Source organism: Maylandia zebra, linkage group LG8 (genome assembly GCF_041146795.1).
Source record: "Maylandia zebra isolate NMK-2024a linkage group LG8, Mzebra_GT3a, whole genome shotgun sequence".
NCBI lineage: Eukaryota > Metazoa > Chordata > Actinopteri > Cichliformes > Cichlidae > Maylandia > Maylandia zebra.
In genome coordinates, this window is record NC_135174.1 from 16,630,770 (window position 1) to 16,648,666 (window position 17,897).

Sequence of the window (17,897 nt, forward strand, 5' to 3'; positions counted from 1 at the left end):
CCGATGGCGCGATATGGCAGCCTCGCTTCTGTCAGTCTGTCCCAGGGCAGCTGTGGCTACAACTGTAGCTGCCTCCACCAGTGTGTGAATGTGTGTGTGAATGAATAGTGGAATTGTACAGCGCTTTGGGTGCTGTAGAGATGAGAATATTATTTTACTGTTACTATTCATAATCATTATTATTACTGCATCACTTATGATTTATCATTATCATTTCATTAGAGCATTTATTGAAACTGTTGATGTTAAATTAAAGTCTGTATTTCAGATGTTAGCATAAACACATAATAATCTTTCATTGCAGGTGCAACTGTAATCACGTTATACACATATTGAATTTTTGTGCTAATTAAAGAGCTGCCCTCAGCAGCCTGCTGCATTGGAGTTTGCCTGGTAACAGATGACTCAAACGGAGTCAGGAAGTATACTTCTAAAATGTCTTTGTTTTTTGAGTGAGGTCATGTACTGAGGTTAAAACACAGACACATGGGCTGCCTGCACACATGCACAGTATATAGACTTGTTTTTCTTGTAAACGGCATGCTCATGTTCTGTTCTGAAGTGCAGCAAGTGGAATAACAGGAAGCATGTGGCGGGTGGCGGAGGAACAGAGGAAGGAACTGTTCTTTTTTAGAATATGTCCTAAGACAGAATTACTGGAACATGCATATGTTTTTATCTGCTTGGACGCACAAGGGGGCGTTATATTTCCTGATACCCTGATGTTATATATATCACACCCCATTTATTGTTCGGAGAAGATCGAGGCTGATGTTTTGCAGAGCTCATCTTCCCACATATGTGTTTTAATAAAATCATTGTTTCGACGCACAATGGACCTTCAGTCGTATGTCTCTTCCTCAAATCACGAATCAGGACAGTGCCTAGAAAAGCGCTATATGAATGGAATCCATTATTAAATTTAGACCTATATTCTGTATATATCAGAGTTTTAACATCCTGTCAATTCCTGGATGGATTCCTGTTGTTTTTTTCAATTCATCTTGCAGGAACTAGCCACTGCAAGTGTCCAAGCTCTTGTTAGAGAAGCTTTACCCCTCAGTGAGCTGTAGATCTGCCCGTCGAGGCACTCCACACAAAGTTCAATCAATTTGATCTTTGACCCTCTTTGCTGATGGCCTTTATAAGGGCAGCTTCTGAGTTTACACAAGCTGACAAGAGAGGGAAGAGGGAGGCTGAGGAGCATTATAACACCCCAGAAATCCACTTTCCCGTGTCCCCCGAGTTCCAAAGGGGATTTTAAAATATATATTTTGTTCCCTGTCACAGCAAGCATGTTGTATAGGGTATTAATGTAGCTGAGAATTTGAGATTGAGGTTGTATAAGTTATGTGCTGAGTCCTCTCTGTAGAAACATTGCAAAATTACATGATTACCCTCACCACAACCGAGGCAGGGCAGGTGCTGTGCTGACAACCAACAATAAATGCAGTAAATCAACACCTTGCACACCTTTCTTTTGAGACATATATATAAATAAAAATGAAACTGCAGTACTCTGTTTTTGTGATGACTGGTCATCTGATAAAAACAACAGTTGATGTCACATGTGCTCTGGTGAAAAAGGTCAGTTGTTTTCAACTTTTGAAAGTGCTCTGCTCAGCCAAAAAAGCAGCTTGGTATAGAGCTTTTTTAAAGGGCAGCCACATTCTGAGCATCTGATTGTTTTTTGTAAAACACACACACACACTGAAAAATAAGTTGCCGTCTGCTCTGTTCTGGGACACGCAAATGAGATGGATTTCTGTATCAACTGAGAGAACAGGGGAAAAAGAGGGAAAGAGAATAACAGCGGTAAATGGGAAGGAGATAAGTAGAGACAGAGAAGTGAGAGATTTAAAGGAGTGAAAAAAGAAAACTACAAAGAACGCATGTGAGAGGAATAATGCAAGAGAAGTAAGGAGGAGGAGAAAGAGCTCAGAATAGCGTAACCGAATGAATGAGAACGAAGTGAATAGAGAGACAGAGAGGAGGCGAGATTGCAGATGTCATGTTGATGGATGGGCTGACATTTCCCCTACCCTCACTAATGTTGTCCCACTGCTGACACTGCTACTGTACACTAACACGCAGGGACACGCATACACTCTTAAAGTTTTATCTTTATTGAATCCTAAACACACACATTGACACGAGTGTGTTCCCCTGCTATCAGCCAGTCATGGCCATGCTTTTAGCTTTTCTACTTTTATCGTCATCACATTTGTTTTGCTTTTAATGCACACAAGTGTCATCTGTACCAGCAGATATCAGGGCATAATCCAACCAGTAAGGCTTTGGGATTGTGTCTCTACTTCACAACATCAAACCTACTCTGATCTGTTAACTACATAAACTGGACTACAACAAGCGAGCAATCAATCCTAACTCATATTTTCAGTGGGATACCTAAAAGAGGCACCAAAAGTAGGTCTCCAAGCCGATTTGGGAAACCAGCAACAAGGATGCCTTGAAATATGGTCCAGCTTTCTATCAGCTGCTCCTTTCACTGTCCTTGTTTTCCAGGTAATATTTTAAAAGTACAATGTGCGATCCAGTTTAATTGTAGAAGTTCCACTTCCTGCTACAGATAGTTTAGGGTAAAACACGAGGTGCATTATTGCAGCCATCTAAAGGGTTTCAGTATAGTCACTTCCTGTTTTGTTTTGAATGTACAGTGGAACCCCACCTTACGAAGACCCCATTTAACGAAAAATTAAAGTTACGAAGGCACTTAAAGGCAATATTTCTGCCCGTGGTACGGCAAAATGCCCACGTAACGAAATACATGAAATAGAAAATTTAAAAAAATTAAATTAAATTCCATAATTTTATGTACACGTATGTATGCATGGATATGTATGCTTTCTTCAACCTCCGCCACCTCCACCAAGAACTTCGTCTTCAGCCAGCATCGCCTCACTCAAAAGGCGATGGAAAAAGGTGCTTTGACTTACGAAAATTTTGACTTACAAAAGACCCTCGGGAACGAATTAATTTCGTAAGTCGGGGTTCCACTGTATTTGTTTTATTGCCTTCACTTCTACTTCCTCCCTTTGTTTCTGTTTTATGCCAATTTTCTGGCACAACTCTGTGCCGTCAGTTAATCACTCTCCCACTATACATAAAAGCACGCTTCATATATCCCTCAGTCTGTCTCAGCACTTTTATGAAGGTTCCAGCATTTTCCAGTATTGCAGTTATTCTCTCATGTATGACCTTGTGCCATTGTTTAACTTCTGCTTTTAGACTGATCCCTTCGCCACACTACTGCCTACTCACGTATGACCCCAGTTATGATCGTCATCATTATTATTATATACATACATATATATATATTAACACTGTTGAATCACTGCTTCTGAGTTTACAGTTGGTTCAGCAGTTCAAGTTATTTTCTTATCACCTTTAATACAGAAAAGCACATTTAAAGTTTTGAATGTCTGTTGAAAGAAAGTTTAGACAAACTAATACAGGAAAAAAAACATACTTAATAAAGCAAACAAATAGTCAAAGCTGTGGAAAAAAATGTTTTCATTTGAAGAATTTTATTGATTTGAGCCCATCTGTGCACAGTATAATGGGCTTACTGTATGTAGAATAAACATTTATTTATAGTGGCAATAATGTATTTGGATTTTCACTAATGAAGCAGTTCATTGATGTGGATCAGTTTCTTTAAATGTCATTTGGATGTGAGAACCAGAATTGATCTTCAGATAACAAAGGGGACGTTTAGCTATATTGGCGTAAAGCTGAGTAATAAAACTTTAAACAGTTTCTCGGTTATATCATGGTGACGATGGTGGTGTTAGTATATTTTACACTAAAGAGTCATAGTGACGGATGATAAGACCCATTAACAACTTATCCACTGTAGAGATCGCCCAGTGCACTAAACATTTGATGTGCAAGCTGGGTATTAATCAAACAACTCAATTAAAGAACTCGCCTTTCACGTCAGCAACAGATCAAAGCTTATCTTACTAATACACAGCCAGTAGCTTTCAGCTTTCGCATAGGCATAACTACCCACAGATGCTGTGTCAGACTCAATTCTTAAAGTGGCTAGCATTTTTAATGGCTGTAACTCAACCATGAGGAAGCTGAGGACTGTAAAAAATAAGTTGGAGAAACAAAAGCAGTCAAAGTTCTCGTTCAAAATGAGCTAATACATGTTAAACACACTGTGTTAGATTCTGGCCACACATTGGCTCATTAAACATGTTACAGAATGGAACTAAACTATGACTAAACACTGCAGGAAAAACCTAATTCTCCTTAGAAGGTAACTAGAATCAAATCACAGACTATACAGAGTGCAGCAGTTCATAACTTAGTTGCTTGCTAAATGCAGTATGCTGACACTTTAATTTGGTCAACACCTTTTTGGGGCATTCAGTCATGCAGTACCTATCCTATTTAATTTTTGATTTAAAAGATGACAAGAACCCTAAACATTTACTTTTATCTTAGAAAATGATCAACAGGGGTATGAACTGGTGAAATGGGATAAAAAGTCAGTCTCAGAGATGCATCTTTTCATACTTGTGCAGTCATATGAAAAAGAAAGTTTTCAGAGGACTGAATGCAGTTGTGTGGGGAAAAAAACTAATTACAGCCTTACTGCTTCCATGGGGATTACGAGGGTAAGTAGCAGTCGCTGCTAATCAAATGCACTTGATTAACTGATCGTCATCAAGTGTGAGCACTTCTATAAAAAGCAGACATTTTGGCAGTTTGCTGACCTTGAGCATTCAGGTGTGTGATATAACACAGTGCCACAATCTACCCAGGAGAGGATGTCACAGCAGATTTACCCCCAAGATCTTAGAGAAGCAATTGTTGCCCATCAGTCTGGGAAGGGTTATCAGACCATTTTCAGACAATTTGAAGTTCATCATTCTAAAGCGAGGAAGATTATTCCGAAGTGGAAACCATTCAAGACAGTCGCCAATTTTTCCAGGAATGGGCGTTCCAGCAAATTCACTCCAAGGTCAGATGCTCAGAGAAACTGCAAAAAACCCCACGAGCTATGACTCAGACTGTACTGGTCTCCATTAGCATGTTAAAGTTCATGACAGTACAATTAGAAAAAGACTCAACAATTATGGCTTGTTTGGAAAGGTTTCCCAGATTTAAAAAACAAAACAAAACTTCTCTCTTAAAAGAACACGGCAACACAGCTTAGCTTTGCAATGGTGCTTCTGAACAAACTGCAAGATTATCATCACAAATACCACCAAGTGAAGTGTCAGCATGGTGGTGGGGTAGAGGATAATTTGGGCTTGTTTTGCAGCCACAGGACCGGGGCACATTACAGTCAGTGAGTTGACCACAAACTCCTCAATATACCAATTTATTCTAGAGTCAAATTAGAGGACCTATGGCTAATGTTTGACAGAATTATGCCTTGCAACAGGACAATGATCCCAACCAGAGCAACAAATAGTAAAAAACACAGGGTTGCAATGACCCTGTCAAAGTCCAGACCTCAATCTGAATGAAAGGTGACAGCAGTTTACGAGAGCAGCTCTTAAATGTACGGTCTCAAGCCTCAATGAACTGGAACAATGTTCTAAAGAACAGAGTTAGGAATTGAAATAATAAAACAACTTCGAAGTCCTTTATTTTCTAGGCAATACTCTATGAAGGTTTTGGCTGTATTGATTATTATTTCAGCATCTGAGCACAGTTGCTAAGTAAAATCGACACTGACTCTGACATAGCTGAGGATCTCCCGAGCTCCAGAGTGATTAGCAGTCGTATTGCTGTCATGAAATGAAGAACATGCTTCTCTGTTTGAGTTTTCAGTGTAAGGTAAAGCAAGGTGAATTCAGGTAGGTATTGTATATTCCTGAAAATGTTCCATATAATGGTAAATTAATTTCTCTTTTTGTGCCTTTGAAGTGTAGGCTATGATCAAAGGCAGGGCTGCGAGCCGTATTTCTGCCATCATGAAGAATCCTCTTGACTCCACAAGCATTTATATGTGTGTGTGTGTTTCACTTAAAAAAAAAAAACACAGTTTATGATATTCTGTGTTTAAATTCAACAAGCCCTGGGTGTACACAATTTATTTTTACACGATTTTCAGAAAATATTTAGCTGTGAATCTGAAAATAAGCTTACACATATTTTCTAGAGATTGGAAAGTTTTTGTTCTTTGAGTTACAAGGTTTCAACTGAACATCCGGCTCTATTACATTGTTTCCCGTAAAAATAAAATGGGAACTGGCATGTGAGGCTCAGTGTCCCACGTTGTGTAAAATACAATAAATAGGATATGCCCAATTTATTTTAATCCCCAAACTGAACAGTCTTAGATGTTTTATTTTGTTAGAGAGTCATGGGAAGCAAATGAGCTTGAATTAGTCCCGTGGGTCATGTCATTGAAGGACGCTAAATCCATGTTGTCTTAATTAAAACTCAGTGAATAGATGAAAATTAGCATTGCCCAAAGCCTCTGTGAACAACACCACCGGGAAAATAAAGTTTTCCAGCTAATAATTATGGTGATTGTGCTTTTTAGTGTGAACAAGGCTTTCCGTGGGTACAAAGCAAAACAAGCCATTACAACGCTCATCAAGGGAAAAGCCAAACTCTTGATGGAGCCATCAGTCACTTCTAAATTAGGGACAGTTCATCAGAATCAGAATCAGAATACTTTATTGATCCCTGGGGGAAATTATTTTTTGTTACAGTGCTCCATTTTAAACCAACATTAAGACAAGACAGACAATACGCTAACTAAGAATAGTACAATATATACATATATATACATACATACATACATAAGTCACTTATAAATAAATATTTGGAAAAGAAACGTGTAGTTGTAGCAGCAAACAGTGTGTTAAGTGGATGCGTTGTACAGGGAGATGGCCACAGGCAGGAATGATTTCCTGTGTCGTTCAGTGGTGCTTTTCGGTAATCTCAGTCTCTCACTGAACGAGCTCCTGTGACTGACCAACATGTCATGGAGTGGGTGGGAGGTGTTATCCAACATTGTCTTTATCTTGGACAGCATCCGCCTCTCCGACACCACCTTGAGGGAGTCCAGCTCCATCCCCACAACATTGCTGGCCTTACGGATCAGTTTATTAAGTCTGTTGGCATCTGCGACCCTCAGCCTGCTCCCCCAGCATGCAACAGCATAGAGGATCGCACTGGCCACAACAGACTCATAGAAAATCCTCAGCATTTTCTGGCAGATGTTGAAGGACCTCAGTCGCCTCAAAAAATAGAGACGACTCTGGCCCTTCCTGTAAAGTGCTGTGGTGTTTTTAGCCCAGTCCAGTTTATTGTCAATGTGTACTCCAAGGTATTTATAGTCCTCCACAATGTCAACACTGACCCCCTGGATTGAAACAGGGGTCAAGTGTTTCCTGGTCTTCCTGAAGTCCACGATCAGTTCCTTGGTCTTTGCCACGTTGAGCTGCAGATGATTCTGCTCACACCACGTGACAAAGGAGTCGACCACAGCCCGGTACTCTGTCTCATCATCCCTGCTGATGCATCCAACCACCGCAGAGTCATCAGAAAACTTCTGAAGATGGCAGGTCTCTGTGCAGTGGCTGAAGTCTGTGGTGTAGAGGGTGAAGAGGAAGGGGGAGAGGACAGTCCCCTGTGGTGCCCCTGTGTTGCTAATCACCTTGTCAGACACACACTGTGGGAGACGTACATATTGTGGTCTTCCTGTCAGGTAATCAACAATCCAGGACACCAGAGAAGCATCCACCTGCATCGCTGCTAACTTATCACCCAGGAGGGTCGGCCTGATGGTGTTGAAAGCACTGGAAAAGTCAAAAAACATGACCCTCACAGTGCTCGCCGGCTGGTCCAGATGGGTGTAGACACGATTGAGCAGGTAGATGATGGCGTCCTCTGTTCCGAGACGAGGCTGATAAGCGAACTGAAGGGGATCCAGATGTGGTCTTACTATGGGTCGCAGCTGGTCCAGGATGAGCCTTTCCAGGGTCTTCATGATGTGGGAGGTCAGTGCCACGGGCCTGTAATCCTGGGGGCCACTGGGACGAGGCGTCTTTGGTACAGGGACGAGGCATGATGTCTTCCACATCACCGGGACCCTCTGCAGACTCAGACTCAGCATAAACAGTTTATGAAAGACTCCACACAGCTGGGGGGCACAGGCCTTGAGGACAAGGGGACTCACTCCGTCTGGTCCAGCAGACTTGCCTGAGTGAAGTCTCCTCATTTGCATCTCAACCTGGTATTGAGTGAAGGTGATGGGTGGGGGAGGGGTGTCAGGAATCTCACAGGAGGCAACATGTGAAGAGAGAGGCTGGCACAGTGGTGTGGCTCTGGATTCCAGGCTGACTGCAGGTGAGGTTGTGGGGGTGGGAGCAGACACTGTGGTGTCGAATCTATTGAAAAACAGATTCAACTCGTCGGCTCTATTCTCACCTCCCTCAGCTCCCCTGCTGTTGGTTGGCCTGAATCCAGTGATGGTCTTCATGCCCCTCCACACCTCTCTCATGCTGTTCTGCTGGAGTTTCCACTCCAGCTTCCTCCTGTAATTGTCCTTAGCCTCTCTGATCTTGTCCTTTAGTAACACCTGGACCTTCCTCACCTCCTCTTTGTTGCCCCCTCTGAAAGCCCTCTTCTTGTTGTTGAGGAGGGCTTTGATGTCCTTAGTCACCCACGGCTTGTTATTTGGGTAACAATGAACAGTCTGAGCTGGAACAATGGAGTCGGTGCAGAAAGTTATGTAGTCTGTGATACACTCAGTAAGCCCATTGATGTCCTCGGCGTGAGGCTCACAGAGTGTTTCCCAGTCGGTCACCTCGAAACAGCCCTGTAGTTCTGCTATTGCCTCCTCTGACCACCTCCTAACAGTCCTGGTGGTCACAGGTTCCCTCCTCACAATTGGCACATAGCGGGGGGTGAGGTGAATCAGGTTATGATCTGACCTACCAAGTGGGGGGAGGGAGGAGGAGCTGTATGCATCCTTGACGTTAGCATACAGTAAGTCTAAAGTTTTCTCTCCCCTGGTGGGACAGTCCACATATTGTTTGAATGTTGGTAGTGTATTGTCCAGTGATACATGGTTGAAGTCACCCGAGATCACAATAAAGGCACTCGGGTGCTGAGTCTGTAGCCGAGCTATGGCAGAGTGGATAGTGTCACATGCAGCTGTGGGGTTAGCAGAGGGGGGAACATAAACAGCCACCAAGATGACGTGAGAGAATTCCCTGGGTAAATAATACGGCCTGAGTCCAACAGCACACAGTTCAGTGTCCGGGCAACAAATCCTTTCTTTGATTGTTATGTTGGCAGGGTTACACCACCGGTTGTTAACTAAAACAGCAAGCCCACCTCCTTTACGCTTACCGCTAGCGATGCTGTCCCTGTCCGCCCGAACAGTGTGGAAGCCTTCCACGGAAGCATTCTCATCGGGAATGACCTGGTGCAGCCATGATTCGGTGAAACACATCAGGCTACACTCTCGGTATTCCCTCTGACTCCGTACCAGTGCTGAGAGCTCGTCGATTTTACTTGCCAACGATCGCACATTTCCCATCACGATAGACGGCAGACACGGTTTAAACCTCCTCCTCACTTCGAGCCTCCGCTGTCTCACCGTCACCTTTTTTCTTCTCTTCTGTCCTTGACCTCTGCATCCCCGATGTGTTTTCCTCCAAATTTCAGCTGGTACTTCTGCGGGCACTTCTGCGGGCCTGGCCAGCGAGCCGGCCGGCATCAGGGCGATCAGCTGATCTCTGGAGTAAACAGTCCGTGCGTGTAGGAGATGTGCCGCGGTCCCGTTCCTTGATAAAAGTAACAGTTCCACGGCCACCAGAAGAACAAAAACTCTCTCAATCCACATGATTGAGTAAGAGATAGAAAACGGAGGAAAATACAAGTCAGAAAAAAAAAGAATACGTAAGAAAAAAGAGCTAAACTAAGAGAAAAGCAGGAGCGACTGTAACAGGCTGCACGCTGGTTGGCGCATGCGCACTTACATATATGTTCACATCTCAAATGTAACTTATTAAACAAAAATCACAGATGAAAAAACAGGCTTCTTACAACATAAAGAGGCCTCTTTATGTTCAGGGTATAATTAGTATTATTTATTCATCTGAACTGTGTGTAGTGGGAAAAACTTTTTTTTTGTAACCATTCATAAAAGACGCAAGTCTCATTTTCAGTCTTAGAATATAAAAGATTTGAATTGATACATTTTTTTTGTTTGTTTTGATGATAACTTATCAATGCAGTGGGCAACTGAACAACAGTGACAGTCTTTCTAAATTATAGATTTCTGTGTGATTACGGCGCCATGTACTACAAACACAACAAGTCCCAATAATGCATAGTTGGCCTAAAATACTGCAGTCTGCTGATGAGAATTAAGAATATACAGCATATTAGTCCCATTTTAGATTAACTTTGGTGGCTCCACTTTGCAGTTTGGGATTGATTTTAAAGTGTTATTGATCACATAAGAAACAGTTTGGACTGGTGCCCAGCCAAAGCTCCCTTGGCAAACTGTTTCAGTCATTTCACGTTTAAGGCTGAAGACTAATGCCGACTTCACAGCAGATGATCCTTGAAGCACTTTAAGAGATTTTAACAACATTAGGACCGATATCTTTGGGGCGCAGAGAGAGAGAGAGAGAGAGAGAGAGAGAGAGAGAATATGAAGCAAAGCATCAAAAGCAGTCCTTTTAGTACTGTTATATTCCTTTAATTACATGAGATCCGCTAATATAGATTTTCAAGACCAGCAATTGGCCAATATTGACTGGGTGTGGGGGGGGATCAATACACCATACTATTACTACCGCCATACTAATGTGTGGTAATAGTGTATCAAGTATGGGGTGCAAAATATCAATACTTTATCACATAAATTGCTAATTGCATTAAAGTTGATGAGCTTTTTAATAAAATGAAATATTACTGTCCTGAGATAACAGTAGCTAAAGATAGCATAGCTTGCTTTACAATCAGATGAAACGCCAACCAACACTGGACACACTTTGCTTGGCAAAACCTCCAATCTTGTCTTGTAACTTAATTCTAACTCAATTGAACTTGTTTTTAGTTAAATTTATTTGTAGTTAAATACCTCATCATCTCAAGATAGTTCAGATTTTAAGAGATAAAAACTCTGTTTCTTTATGAAAGAGTATTGGCATCAGTGTCAGAAAATAACTGATTTTTAACAGGAAGAAACCTCTGGCAGATCCGGGCTCAGGGAGGATAGCCATCTGCCTCGGCTCGCTGGGGTGAGAGGAAAGAGAAGGCAAAATATAACAATAAACAGTGTGTATGGTGGGGGGCCCCCGACTGCAGATAAAAAGCAATGCAGCTCAAGGGCCAGAGACAGAGGAAACAGAGGAAAAGACACAAAGTCAGTGCCGTGCAATACTGGCATACAAATGCATAGAAAGTAACAGGGTAACAAAAGGATGATTCAGGGTCACCTTAGCCTGCTCTACCTGAAAGCTTTGTCAAACATCAAAGTTTTAAATGTTAATAGTGTGGTGTCTGCCTCCTAAACCCAAACTAGGAGCTGGTTCCACAGAAGAGGAGCTCGAAGCTCTGCCTCACTCTGCCTTTACTTTCACAACTTTAGTAACCTCAGGTAATACTGCACTCTGAAAGCATGCTGTGTCCGTGCAATGATATGCTCTAAATCCAAAGTAAAACTCTTTAAATAAACCCTTCCTGTGCAAATAGTCACATAATTGTTTTCCAACAACCCTTTCAAATGATTTTAGAAATAAAGTATAGCTTGTTCTACCACTACAATTTCCTGGTTTTGCCCTTACATCCAGAATTCAGGCAGTCATTGACTGTGATCCTGGTACAGTTTGATGATAGTACAGTTTTTCTAAAGAAGGCTGTACAGCAGCTGTTTTGACTTTTTCTAACCAGAATAGAATAGAAATCAAAACCATAAGTTTTTGTAAAGGCTGCTAAGAGTCATTGTTGATAATTGTTGAACCTCTATGAAGTAGCCACACATGCACATGAAAAACTTTTTGACCTCTTTTAGCCCTAAGGAAGAGATTACTACACTGTAAACCCGAACGTTCAAAGTAATTAAATAGATTAAATAGTGTATACTCAAAGTCTTTAAAAAGTTCTGTTAACTTAAATATGTCAAGTTCGTGTAACATGTTCTTCTTTTTGAGTAAATGAAACCAATAATATTTGATTGAATTGAACTATTTCTATATTAAGTAAGCATCACTTAAAATCATAACTTAAGCACAACGTAAGACAGTTAAGTTAGGACATATAAGAATGGTAAAGTCCTGTTATTTTTGTTGTTTCAAGTAGGTAGGATTTAATAATAAACTTAATTTATGTAGCACATGCTAAAATACAATAAAATCTCAAAGTGTTTCACCAAATAAGTAAAATCAAATTGTCTTAAATGCATTAGTGGAAGACAAAATGTATTTATTTTAATATTCATTGTCTTATCAATGTATCCTATATATTTTTTTTTAATCTTTTCCGTAAGTGTTGAGCAGCTGCAGGAATCAATTTTTATTCCGAGTTAATCTCTGATTCACCCTCTGAAGCGGAAGGCGGCGCTAATGAGCATTATACACTGATTGTTTACCGCTATTTGGAAAAAAACACGAAACACAGAAGAAGTAAAGGTATATGGGCGGGAAACAGCACCAAACAGGCAACACGGACGACTGGAGAAAGTTGGACCTAACCAGCAACTAGCATCACTGGACTTACAGTAAGTTTTCAATGTTGATATTAGTTTATTGTTAAAATACGAATATTTAGTTGTATTTTGGGTGTGTGTCGAAAAGAATAGCAGAAATGTCGAGTCCGTGTTTTTTATGTGCTTTGCTGCTCTCCCCGAAGCATTAAGTTGGTGTAATGAGGGTCGCAGGCTGTTTAATAAGTTAGATGCTACTTGTTCTAGAGGTGGCACCCGGTCGCCTAGTATGAAATAAAGTGTTTTAATCTCTCTAAATTCCTTATCGCGAGGCATTACGTGTTTTTTTTTCTCTCTCTCTCACCCTCTCTCGCACTTTTTTTCCGCTTCACCCTGAACGAGAGCCTTGTGCTTTACGCTGGGCAGAGGGGGGAGGGGCGGTAGTTACACTCAGTAGCACAGGAACAGAGCCAGAGGGGGGGGAGAGAGAAAGAGAACCAGGGACAACAACGTCACATTAGAAAGGTATAGTAATCATCCACAACTATTTTCGGTTGCAGATGATAAAGGATTCAGAAAGTGCGAATTCATGCGGGTCCATATGACAGAGAATATGCATCTTCTTTTTGTTTTCATATTATAATTTATATTTAATTGTGTTTGTTTTGCAGTGTTTTGTGTTGTTTTCACTTTAAATTTGTAAAAGGAAACAGCTGAAAATTTAAATAGTTAAAAGTTGAAATGTGAATAGTTGATTTTTGTATTATATGATTTATTTATTACATTTTATGTGGAGTGAATAAATAAAAGTATATTTACGGTGGTCCCTAGAGACAAAGCACATACAAACTTCAAATCACGTACGAACTCTGAAGCATGAACAAACTCTGAAGCATGAACAAACTCTGAAGCATGAACAAACTCTGAAGCACGTAAAAACTCTGAAGCACGTAAAAACTCTGAAGCACGTAAAAACTCTGAAGCACGTAAAAACTCTGAAGCACGTACAAAAGACAACAGAAGTGCTCCAGGATGCTGGGCGCAGTGTTGAGCTTTTGTTATCTTGTGGCTACACAAGCCACCAAGTACCAATGACTGGATTTGGTGTGTGATAGTAACAGGTAGATGAACTTTTTTTTAAATTATTTGAATATATATGAGTGCCTGTGTATAAATACACAAACAACACACACATGCTTTCAATTGTGTAATTTAAGTGATCTAGTAGCTCTGCTTTGGAAGTTCAGTTCATGTTAGAAATGTGTTTTGGAGTTTGTACGTGTTTTGTCTCTAGGGACCACCGCATATATTTATATATAAACATATATAAATAAAACCACTTTTTTACGTTAGTAATTCTTTTGTGCATAATTTTATATTATTGTGAATAATAAATTAATTAAAGCAACAAAACAACCTGAAGAGCCGGATCGGAGCCGAAAGAGCCGGATCTTTTTAGTGAGCCGAGCCGAAAGAGCCGGATCTCTAAAAAGAGCCGGAAATCCCATCACTATTAGAAACGCTATATTTTAAACTATATGTGCGAATAAGTGGTGCAGGTGTATTAGTCGTTTGAGCGACAGTCTCGATAGGTGTTTTTTATATATATCAGTCACTTTATGCTGTAGAATGATCGGGAAACTCATCTGACGAGCCACGTTGTTCACAAGCAAGAGTTAGAGGGCCAATGAAAGAGCACGGTGCGCACATTGTCTCCTCTCACTTTGCCTAATTAGTGGAATCACTTGTCAATCAACTTCTGCCAACCAATTGGCACTCTTGGATCACTAAGGTCCTAAAAAACAAACCTGTCAATCAAAACAACCAGAATCGTTTGGAGAAGCAGTGATGAGGAGCATGACATTTTTGACATTAACTGTGTATGCACATTAAATAATTTCAAATAACATATGTTTGGGGGAACCTCTCAAGGCTTTAGTTTGTAGAAATGGCGTTGTTGTTGATTTAACCATGCCGTTAAAGTTCAAGTGCTGCTGCTTGTCTTCAGTATTGTAATATTTAGTCGATGGCTTTAGTATCTTGACTAGAGATGCATTCACACTTTGGGGATTAAATGAAAAGATCATTAACAGGGAAAAATTATAAATGGAAGTATTTATAATTTGTCACCGTTTGGATGCTTTTTAATTGTTCATCAGTTTATGCCTTTGGATCTCTCTGTTCCAGCTTCAAGAATTAAGACAGAGTCAAGGAAGAGAACTGGGGATGTGATAAAGATACCAGGTAATTCATTTTGCGAATTCTTCTACCAATCACCTCTCTCGCTCTCTCTCGAGTTGTCTTAAAAATATGTTAAACTAACTACTAAACCAACTTTACTTTCTTATGTAAAACAAATTGTTTTGAGGAAAACAGGTTGCCATTTTAAAGCAGTGTTAGCTGTAGTCCATGACCATGTCTTTGTGAGGTAATAGTAATTCACTTATTGTTATTATTTGTCACTTATTAATATAACTTAACTGTTATATTAAGTTGTAAGGAGTTCTGTTTTGTTTCCAACATGATCTGGCAGTGTAAGTTGTGCGCAGCTTCCTTCACTTCCAGAATACAGTTATTTAGACACTACAGGCTGCAGCACAGCCACTATTCCCGAATCAGCCCTCTTCCATGCCTCTACACTGATTGCATTTGTACATTTCAGACACTTAATGCACTGAGTACTCATTTGTCAAGATATCATACAGCACAACTTAGCAGTTGTGCAGAGCAGAGTCAGAGGCCTGTGTTATTTAAATGCCCTTTATGCACATTTCAGCAACCCTTTTCTGAAACAGGCCTTTTCAGTCATCTCAGAAAGCATTTGAAAAATCATGAAACAGTGACATGCCCATATAAGGATTGTAGGTATAGCACAAATGTGTACTCTTCATTCAATTCCCATAAAAGTAGAGCACACCAAGCAAGTCTTGCAACAGACTTTCAAAGTGACATTGTCAGTGAGGATCCCCATAATCTCCAAGCCAGTATTTCTGAAGTAGCTAGTGACTCGCATGAAGAATGCCCAGGCCAGAGCACGGAAGTCTGGAATGATGATCAGTGTGACACTGACAGTCTAAGAAGTCAACTTAAAAAAAATGTGTCTTCCTTATTCCTAAAGATGCAGGCTATCCTCCATGTCTCAAACACGGCTACTCAAGAAATAGTAGAACACTTGAATCAGATCTTCTCCTTATCTGAGCCGTTGATCAAAGAGGCAGTTAGTGACATATTGCAGAGAAACGGTCACAGTATTGCAGAACCTACACTGAGTGAAGTTGTTGCCACTGTCATGGACTGCAACGTTCTGTCTACAGTAACCTCTAAAGGTGCTGAGTTGAGTTCAACCAAGCGCAGAAAAACCTTTATTGAGTGCAACTACCCTTGTGTAATGCCAGTGGAGTATCAGCTGGATCAACCTGGACATACCAGCATGTATGTTCCTATCCTTTCAATGATTCAAGAGTTGTTTAAAAACACAGACATTCTTAAGAAGATTACTGAACCAAATACTGCATCTGGTCAATATGCATCATGCTCTGATGGCTCTCATTTCCTTGAAAATGACTTACTGTCAACAGGGGATCTCATCCTACCACTCCAGCTATATATTGATGAGCTTGAAATTGCCAATCCACTTGGCACATCACGCAAAATTCACAAACTTTGCGCTGTATATTGGGTCCTCGCTAATGTACCACCAAAATACCGATCAGCATTACATGCTATACAGCTAGCAATACTGGTAAAAGTGACAGACCTCCGTAAGTATGGATATGCAGCTGTACTTGCTCCATTGCTGCATGATGTTCGTACTCTGGAACAAGACGGTGTCTTCATTGAAAGAGTTGGCCAGAATGTCAGAGGCACCATCTTTTGTGTTTCTGCTGACAATTTGGCTGCTCATGGATTAGGTGGCTTTGTAGAGTCATTTAGAGCAGGCCATGTTTGCAGATTCTGTATGGGCTCAATTGAACAGTTTCAAGTAATTGAAGTCAGAGAGAGAAGGTTTCCTCAGAGAACCGAAGCCAGCCATGACCTACATGTACAAACCGTTCAAGAAAGTGACACTTTGAGCAGCCACTTTGGTGTTAAAGGTGGCTGTGTTTTGCGTGAGTCCCTGAATTACTTCCACACAATCACGGGGTTTCCTCCAGATATACTCCATGATCTTCTGGAAGGTATTGTTCCCATGGAGCTTTCTCTTTGTGTTAAAGAGATGATCCGGCTGAAGTACTTCACTTTGGAGTATTTGAATCACAAGATTACATCATTCCTATATCAGCACACCGATAAAGTGGATAGACCTCAGCCCCTTCACAAAATGTTTCTTTCTCGAGGAACGATTGGAGGTAATGGACATGAAAATGCCACTCTGCTCCGACTTCTTCCATTGCTTGTTGGCAGTGTAGTACCAGAGGGTGATAAGGTATGGGCAGTTTTGATGGAGCTGAAAGAGGTGGTAGAGTTAGCATTGTGCCCATCATTTACTGATGAAACCTTAGACTATTTTGTGTGCAAAATCAGTGATCATAGACAGGCACTGCTAGAGGTTTTCCCTGAGGTTAGGCTCCGTCCTAAACATCACTACGTGGAGCATTATCCTGCTCTAGTTAAGTGCTTTGGGCCCCTGCTGCACGTTTGGACCATGCGGTTTGAGGCCAAGCACCGCTTTTTCAAAAGAGTGGTGCGTGACACTCAAAACTTCAAAAGTATTTTGAAGACAATGGCAGTCAGACACCAACACATGATGGCATATCATCTTGCTGCGCCATCATTTTTCAAGCCAAAAACTCAGGCATCCAGGGTTGACTCTGTTCTGGTTTCAGCTCTACCAGAGGTTGCTCAAGCACACATTAGAGAACAAACAACTAGTGACACAATCTACAAGACATCAAAGGTGACCATTGGTGGCACAGACTATGTCTGTGGAATGTTTCTGTCTGTAGGAGTCAGTGGTGGACTGTCTAAATTTAGCAAAATAAAACAGATCTACCTTGTGAATCACAATGTATCTTTTCTGTGTTGTGACTATGAGTCCTGGTATGTTGAACATCTGCGGTCCTATGAGCTGTCAACTGCTGACACAAGCCTGTCAATCCACCTGCAGTCTGATCTCAACGATACAGTCCCTCTCTCGGCATACAAGATAGACGACTCGCTGCTGCTGACCCCCAAGCGGTTCATTCAAGTGAGACAGAACTGAGTTCAGGTAATAATGACTGGTTCTTTTATTTAT

At 41.0% G+C, this 17,897-nt stretch overlaps 1 protein-coding gene across 2 annotated transcripts in view; it reads left to right on the forward strand.

Annotated features, from left to right (window-relative positions):
- LOC101481216 (leucine-rich repeat-containing protein 51-like) overlaps nucleotides 1–17,897 on the forward strand; it is a 145,584-nt gene that overhangs the window by 108,888 nt on the left and 18,799 nt on the right. The window lies entirely within an intron of this gene.